The sequence below is a fragment of the Coenobita brevimanus genome, chromosome 62 (assembly GCF_032717465.1).
Source record: "Coenobita brevimanus isolate Jiangsu-jjx chromosome 62, ASM3271746v2, whole genome shotgun sequence".
Classification (NCBI taxonomy): Eukaryota; Metazoa; Arthropoda; class Malacostraca; order Decapoda; family Coenobitidae; genus Coenobita; species Coenobita brevimanus.
In genome coordinates, this window is record NC_137015.1 from 14,187,317 (window position 1) to 14,197,003 (window position 9,687).

Below are 9,687 nucleotides of genomic sequence, written 5' to 3' on the forward strand. Positions count from 1 at the left end.
AAGATGACGACAGTGACAGCACAAATGAAAAATATGACTCAAATAATGACAGGGAATATTAGCATTCTCATGACAGATAAAACTCTAGTATTTTATTTCAGCGAATTCCAGACAATTTAATTAGTGAATCATCGGAGTCTGAGAACGTTAAATGTCACCATTCCTCCTTTCATGGTCGGCACAACTCTTCATGTACCATTTCAGGTAACCCCAGACGATTATATTCAGCAGAGTTACTCACAGGAGCCCGAGAATGTGAACAAGAACACTACTCTCTAGGGCTGGCTCAGAACACGTGACCATATAGACCCGAGAATCTTTGCCAAACTTTTTTCTTTTCCACCTCCAGACATATCCCGTTCCCTGCGGCCCAGCAATTTTCTCACGCACCAGGAGATGACGCCAAGTTCTTGCACGTCTTCACTTGGCCACGAATATCGGACCTTTGTCCTGAAATATGTCAGGGCTGTACCATTCACAACTGGTGTGATGGTATTAATGGGGTGCTTTTATAACATGTCGACAGGCTTTGTAGCTAACCAATTTTTTCTTTGTCTTTTTTAGTTTATTCTGGTTGCCTCTTGGCAATTTTCTTTTCCTGCAGCTTAGGGAAGCCTCGTACTAATATAGCGGTTAATTAATGGCATAGTTAACCCCTCTCGTTCGAACAGTCTGTCCTAAAGCCAATAAAATAGCTTGGAGAATGCAATAATGGAATTTGAAATATGTCAAAGAATTGAAAGAGTTGAGATCAACTTCATCAGACTGCTTACTGCCTTATCTGGGACAAATCCTGCCATGTTTTGGTTAGCATATCATACCTGTACTAACGGACAACACTGCCAAATGCATTTTATATACTGTGGCTACGACAGAAACTGCCAATATTACTTTCGGTCAACGTATCCTCATGCATCAAGCAATTGAAGAAAAATCATCGATAAAATACCGACAGAATCATCTCATTATCATCATCATCATCATCATAACCTTTATTTTTCCCAAGAAAAGATGTTACACTCACACGTGCTCACTGTACATATATTATTCAAACACACTTAAATTTCATAAGCCACAAACATATAGGAATGTATTTTTATCAGCGCTCACCTTGACGAAAACGAGAGGTTGGTGATCCCAGGAAAGAAAATTCTTTTTTCTTTCTTACTTCTTTTTTCTTCCTTCCAGGGAAAGAGGACAGGAGACAGGGATCTCAACGAGGCGTGGCAAGCGGGCGGATCAAGTAATATTCAAAGCCACAGCAAGCGAGTTTGACCCTCAAAAAATTACATTACCAAATTCTGTAACCTCTTGAATTATAAAAGTAATAGTTTTTAAATAAGTATTTGAGATATCTTGCTGTGAAACAGAGACGCTCATGTATCGAAGTATCGCCTGTAGTAAAAACATAATTCCTCACTCGTGTTTTATGTATACCAGTAAAGATAAGGTTTTACCTACAGTAATAAAATTCCAAGGTGGGCAGCAAAGAACACAAGATTACTGCCACCGCTCACCACTTTTAAGTTACGTCTTGTTAAACGTACCCTGCCTGAGCAAAAGAAATGCCCTTTCCTGAATTTTACAGCGGGTGAAGAATGCCGGAAACCAAATAAGTGTCAGGCTAAGGAATGCTTTTATACGAATTCCTGCTGGTAAATTCGCATCCAAGGTTTTTGTTGTCCTTTTTATCACTTTATATTTCTTTTTCTGGCCGTCTCCTAATCCGTTCAGTATGATGACAACTTTATTGCATTTTATTCTCAGTACTTGCAGATGATTATATTCAGCTTATGGAAGACCTCCCTGAGTGTAGGGACTAAAATCAGTCTCCATTAAATACGTGTCCTAACCCTATAAGTAACATGGTCATAATTATTTTTTCTTTCCGGCGCCAGGCGATTTTATTTAGTTTTGGGGAGATCTCTCATTATGTAGGAGGTGAAATCAATTAGCCCTTACGGAAGATATATATATATATTTTTTGAACGGTATTCTTGTTACAGCCTGACTTTTTACCGTATTTATTTATTTATTTACTTTTAGCTTAGAGGAAACTTCTGGTTGTGAAGGGGTTATTGCATGTACCTAAGAACAGGAATGGTGGAAGGAAGGAGAGGGCAGGGGATAAAGGAATACTTGAAAGACGTAGGGCGGAAGAGGGAGAGTGGAAGAAGTATGCTGAAGAAAAGCGAATGGAAAGGGTGGAGGTAACTATTTTACTACGAGCGATATGTCCTACGATCTAGCCTGGTGATGGCAAGAGAGAAAGGGGGGAAAAAGACAATGAATAAAGGAGCTATTGGATGTTGTCAGATATTGATGATGGCCTCTTCGTTACAAGCAGTCTTTCCTGGGATGAATAAAATCACGTGATGCTGAAGGCAGAAGGATAGTATAAAGCTTTAAGGATAGCCATTGAAACGGTGTCAGAGAGGCGAGGGAGGTGGGGAAGATGGAACTGAGGAGAGAGAGGAGGAGGAGGAGAATGAGGGCAAGGGAGAAGGAAGATAAGGGGAAAATGAGAGTAAGGGAGGAGATGGAGAAAGAGGGAAAAGGGTTGATGTGAAGTGAGGTTGATGACGTAGAGAAAGGAGAAAAGGAAAAAAATGCCAAATGAGCAACAAGGACAAAACTAAAGCGAGGGAAATGGAAGGGGGAGAGAGGAAGAGAAGACGGTTACAGGAAGAATGGAAGGAGAGGGGAAGGAAGAAGAGGGAATGGGGTGAGAGTAAGGGAGGAGGATGTGGGGAAGGGAGGGGAAAATGATTACAGGGAGAAAGGCGGGAAAAAAAGACTGAGAAGAATGGTGCTTGGAGGAAGAAAGGGATGGAAATGACGCGAGAGGAAGGGAAGGAGATAAATGAGATGATGATGATGGAAGAATGAAAGAAAAAGGAAGATAATGGAAAAAAAAGAAAGGAAGAGAAGAGAGAGGAAGAGAAAAGTGGGGAACGGAAGAGAGAAAAGGAAGAGAGAGGAATGAGAGGAAGAAGGAAGAATGTGGGAGGGATTAGTGAAATGATGACGGGAAGAAAGAAAAAATAAGCGCTCACACACACACACACACACACACACACACACACACACACACACACACACACACACACACACACACACACACACACACACACGCATGCTCACACACAAACATACTTAAAACACCACACATGAAACACACACACATAAACATAACATACACACACACACACACACACACACACACACACACACACACACACACAGAAAGAAGAACTAAAACACACATCCGCACGCTCAAACACAAACATATAAAACACTACACATGAAACACACATACATACATATAACATACACACAACAAACACACATAAAACAAACACACACACACACACACACACACACACACACACACACACACACACACACACACACACTTAACATACACACAACACACACGCGGATAAAACAAACACATGAAACACACACACACACACACACACACACACACACACACACACACACACAGAAAAACTAAAACACACACGGACGCTCACATACAAACATATATAAAACACCACACATGAAACAGACACACTTACACATAACATACACACAACACACACAAAACACACACACACACACACACACACACACACACACACACACACACACACACACACACACAAAAAAGGGGATGAAACAAATGATGCCTGGAGGAAGAGAAGGAGGGGAGGAAGGCGGAAAAAGGAAATACAAAAGAGGTGAATGAAAGGAATTGTTAATGGAGGAGGAGCAGAAGGAAGCGAATGAAAACAAGTAAGCCATTGAATATGAAGAATGAAAGGAGGAGAGAAAATACAGGAAGGAAAATACGTGAGAAAGATGCACGTGAGGAAGGAATGGAAAAGGGGGAAATATGGAAAAGGATATAGAAAAGGAGGGAAAAAGGAATGAAAATGAGAAGGGGAATGAAGAAGAAAACTGCTGGGAAGAGACGGAAGGAAAGAAGGACGAATACGACAATGGAGATATGAAAATTACAGCAGGAAGAAGACAAAGTAAGGAAGATAAGGTAAAATAAAAACAATGACTAGACACTAAAGAAACGTAAAAGACAGGAGGGAAGGGAAAAAAGAAGAGAAATGTTGGTAAGATCGAAAAAAATGTGGGAGAAAAGAGAAGGTGAATGAATGGCTACTGGTAAAAGGAAGCAAGGAAAGAGGAATGAAAGGAAGAAAGTGCTTACGAGAGAACTGAAGCTAAGAGAAGCAATGGAGGCACATGCAAAAGAGAAGACGTGAAAATATATAAAAAAAAATATATATATATATATATATATGTTTTGAAGGAGAGATAACAGAATAATGGTTGGAAGAATATTATGGAGAAGTTATTTTTTTCCTTTCTTTTTCTTACTTTTAATTCACTCTTACTGCAACCGGACGACTTAGCTGAGCTTTGGTTGGGGTTTCGGAAATAACTGACGTAAGAAAAAATAAAGTAGCTTGTCATCAGTGCAAAGACATCCCGTTATAGCTTCATTTTTACTGCCACTGGCGGATCAGATTATATTCGGCTCTGATTAGGGGTGGGAAACTTACCGTAAGCATAAAACAGCACTAATGTCAACTTTTAGGCCTTTTTTTTTTTCCATTCTATTCTAGCTCATGTCAGACTATTTCATTCAACTCTGGAAATCCCCCATCGATCTGAAGGCGTGCATGTAGGCTATATTTAATTCTTATGTTCGAGAAGTCTCTTCAGAATTGAACCGCATTGAAGTTGGCGGGGACAAAATAAATTGGACGAGGCTGTAATGAAGAAAGTAAGTCCTTCAGTACGATGGCATTATATTCTAAATGTCATGAGACGATTTTATTCAGTTGCGAGTTATAAAAGGACAGTATTTATAACTCCACGAGAAGTGCATGCTAAGCTGAAGAGAAGAGTATGTAAGGTGAAAGAATAAAGTAAGAGAGATTTTATCGTACTGACTGGGTTAAGATGTATGAATGATGGAAAAGTAACAACTGAAAAGAATGGTAAAAAAGAAAGAGAAAAAAGTTTAACTCTTTCAACACCCTAACGTCGTTTATATTATACTCTTGCTATTGTCATACGATTTTACGCAGAGCAAAACAATTACCTCGCAGTGAAAGGGTACGGCTTTGTGCTTCCAATTCCATCATTCCAAACAGCGTCCCTCAAACTGAAGAAAATTGTCTGGTGGTCTTTAAAAATACCGACTGGAAGAATCACACCTATATACTGAGAATGTTTTTGGTGTTGTTGGATCATATGAACCGTAAACCACGTGGACTACAGGCTGAAGCTGCTCTACTCCTGCAGTCCTCTATCCTTCTTTTGAGGGATAGAGAAGCAGTTGGGGGAAGTTTGTATAATCAGGCAGGTGATCCTCCAGGTTATATCGATGCCACAGAATGAAAGCATCCCTTTCTGGCATCAGCGTTTATTGTGAATATACAACACTTTCCACCAAACTTCTTCATGTCACACCCAACGAGGGTCCAGTCTGGGCCGTGAATGTTGTATCTTCACAAACACTCACAAAAAATCAGTTTCAGTCTGGGTACAATTCTTCCATTTGATCGCTTCAAGGCATTGCGATTTCAGAACGCAAAAGTTAAAAGACGTCATCATATTGAAAGGGTTAATATGAACAGTGAGGCAGGATGGGAAAGATGGATACCACGAAACGGATAACAAGGGAACGCTACCAGACAATACAAGGAACACAAATATGAAGGAAAAAAGATTAGATTTAGAAAGAAAAGAATAATTTCTCCAGTAACGACACAGATCTTAACTACACACAATTTTACAATGCTTAGAATGACATTTTCTAGGGCATAAAAAAATGGTCTTCATTATTCCTTCACGAAAACAGAAATTATGAAACAAATCTTTTTGCTATCACTGGACGAATTTGCTCAGCTCGTGAATGACTGGCATTTATTTCATGGGTACAAAATCCCCAATAAACTTCTGATGACAGATAACCTTACAATTTTATTCTTGCAACTACCGGGCAGTTTATTCAGCTTACAGCAGTGGTTCTTAATCTGCACCGGTGCCCATATCCCTTGTTTTCTCAGAACAGTTGCTTGTAGCCCATCTTAAATCTTAGATTGTTGAAACTTCTCAAAGCAAACCACAAATGAACCTTAACTGGCACAATGGCATGTTTAACATTTTCTTTTATTAAAAATTGCCGTCAGTCTTGCAGAGGCAATCAAATCAACTGGTGGCTCGTTTGCTTTTTATTCTGATCGATGGTAATGGTAAAACATGGAATTTTCTGGAAATATCTTTACATGACTCGTATCTACCTTTTATTGTTATTCAACTTCAATTACAATATTGTGTGTGAAAGTAAATGGTTGCATTTGAAGAGTTCTTTTTGGCAACTGTGGGAACAGTTCGAGTCGGTTACACCAGTTGCGTTCAAACAGTAGCTTCACAAGATCGTCCTTCATAATGTCATTGTCTTTAACAGAATGCAGATTTTTTTTTTTTTTCCACAGTTACATCTCCATGGAGAATGAAGCCTTGGAAGGCACAAATCAACTTATGCCAATGTTTTTGTAACTTCAGTCAAACTAGACATTCCTTCTCTCACCACACCAAGTTTCATTAATCAGAGGATTACTAATATTATACCTCATTCAATGAGTTTCACTAAAATTAAACTCTGCTGCTTCGTGAAGGACATATTCTCTATGACTGAAAAGATGTGTGTGACAACTATAGTTAAGTATGGCTGTAAGAAACTGGCGAACACCAAAAATAAAAATTTTATCAGTAATAAGAAGGAACCATAAATGGTGAAAAAAAAAAAAAAAAACTTTGCAGCAGTGTATACGTGAATCGCCTGTGTTTCCTACTGTCAGCCTTGACGTTTCGTATACCCAAGGGGCACGTGTGCTCCTTGTTAAGAACCACCGGCTTATGAGTGTCCTGTTGCCATCTAAACTCTAAAGAAGAAGGGAAATAATCTAAAAGAGAATGATGGATATATAGACAGAAGATGGAATTAAAACAAAAGGTTGACATAAATCAGTGGACAGTGAAAGAGAAAGAGAGGGAGAGAGAGAACACAGGCAAAGAATGAAGGAGGGAGGGATATAAAACAATGGAGTAGTGTAAGAGGCGTTGAGAGAGGTAAGAGAGAAAGAGAGAAGAGCAGGAGAGAGGAGAGTAGAAATGCAGGAAACAGAAGAGCAGGAGAAAGAATAGAGCAAAAGAGAAGACAACAGAAGGGAGGAGAGCAGCAGGGAAGGAGAGGGTGTACAGAGAGAGGAGAGCAAAAGAGGGACTGAAAGAAAGTGAGATAGAGAACAAACAGGGAAACGAAGAACGAGGGAGAGGGAGTGAAAGAGAAAGGAGAGCTAGCAGACAGGGGAACGAGAGAGAGAGAGAGAGAGAGAGAGAGAGAGAGAGAGAGAGAGAGAGAGAGAGAGAGAGAGAGAGAGAGAGAGAGACAGACAGACAGACAGACAAACAGACAAACAGACAGACAGACAGAGACAGAGACAGAGACAGACAGACAGAGACAGAGACAGACAGACAGACTGACAGACAGATAGAGACAGACAGACAGACAGACACAAACAGAGACAGACAAAGTCAGACAGACACAGACACACAGACACAGACAGACACAAACAGAGACAGACAAAGTCAGACAGACACAGACAGACAGACAGACACAAACAGAGAGAGAGAGAGAGAGAGAGAGAGAGAGAGAGAGAGAGAGAGAGAGAGAGAGGGAGGTTAGTATATGAATGTTTACCTTGAGTTCATCAGTTGGCAGGCAGAGCAAACTGTACCCCAGGGAAGAGAGAGAGAGAGAGAGAGAGAGAGAGAGAGAGAGAGAGAGAGAGAGAGAGAGAGAGAGAGAGAGAGTGTGTGTGTATAACTGGGTGAAAAGAAGAGTGCGTGAGAGTGAAAGTCATTGAATGAGTGTGAGTGGGTGGGAGGGAGGGTGAGGGTGAGGAGGATGAGAATTAGAATTAATGAAGAAAAGGCAGAATCAGAGTCAGAAAGTTAGAGTGAAAAAGCTGGAGGGAGAGAGAGTGAGAGAAACTGTTAAGAGAGAGTGAAAGCGAGAGTAAGTGAGAGTTAACACCTTTTTTTAACGTGCTTTACTCATTTTTCTTGCTATCTCTTTACGATTTTATTCAGTTTTTGGGAACCTCTTGTAGTGAAGGGGTCAAGGAATGTTATATCTGACATCTCCAGTTCCAAACGTTTCTCCAGCTTGAATGAAATGGTCTGGAGATAGAACAGAACAATATGAAAAAGACATTATCGGACTGAAAGGGTTGAGAGAGAGAGAGAGAGAGAGAGAGAGAGAGAGACTACACACTTTTATAAACTACACATTGCCTTCCACCTTAACATTCTATAGTTCTAATACTGCGCGGGGGAAAGACACCTATCATCACTATAATAAAAAATACGTAAAAATAGCTCTTGCTTTCCCAGCCCTCTTCTCCCTCCGACAATAAGCCGGATGGAAAAAGGAAAAAAACACCACGCAATATCACACACACTTTAAAGAAAATTTGGTACCACTGCTAGAATACAGCAATTAAACTTGAGATTCCATTCATGTTTTTCATTTTCATTCTTGTATTTGCTTATTATTTTCCATCTTCATATATACATGTGGTGATATGATATGACAATGTGATGTGACTGAGATGCGTGCAGTGAGATGATGGCAGTGCGAGATGATGGCAGTGTGAGATGATGGCAGTAAGAGGTGATGGCAGTAAGAGGTGATGGCAGTGCGAGATATGGGCAGTGTGAGATGATGGCAGTGCGAGATGATGGCAGTAGGCTACTAGATGATGGCAGTACGAGATGTGGGCAGTGTGAGGTGTGGGCAGTGTGAGATGATGGCAGTGTTTTATGTTGGCAATGTGAGATGATGGCTGTGTGAGATAATGGCAGCGTGAGATGTGTGAGTAGCGTGGCTGTGAGGGGTTCGGCAGTGTGAGGCGAGTGTAATGTGTGCGTGTTGAAGTAAGAGGTGTGTGTGGCAATGTAAAGTGTGACAGTGTGAGGTGAGTGCAGTGTGGTACGTGTGCATCGCACTGTGAGGTGTGTATGGCAGTATGAGGTGAGTAAGGCAGCGTAAGGAGCTTGTGGTTGTGTGAGGTATGTGTGGGGTTTGAATGGCAACGTGAGATTTGTTATGTAGTGTGACATGTAGGTGGGAGTGTCGAGTTTGTGTTGTAGCTTGAGGTGTGTGTTGTCGCGTGAGGTGTGCGTGGCGGCTAGGGTATGGCAGCGTGAAGTGTGTGTTAGTGAGAGAATTTGCCATATGAGGTATAGTAACTTGAAGTACGGCACTGTGAGGTGTAAGAGGATGTGGTGTGTCAGTGTGGTGTGTAGCAGTGCGTGGTGTGGTAGTGTGTAATGTGGCAGTATGAAGAGTAACAATGCGTGGCATGGCAGTGTGAAGAGTAACAGTGAGTGGTGTTGTAACGTGAGGAGTAACTGTGTGATGTTGCAGTGTGGGGCGTAACAGTGTATGGGGTGGGAATGTGAAACCCAGCAGTACGTGGTATGGCGTGTGGCAGTGTGAGATATGGCAGTGCGCTGTGAGGTATGACAGTAAAAGCTGTGACAATGAGAGGTGTGACAGTGTGAAATGTGATAGTGTGAAGTGTGACA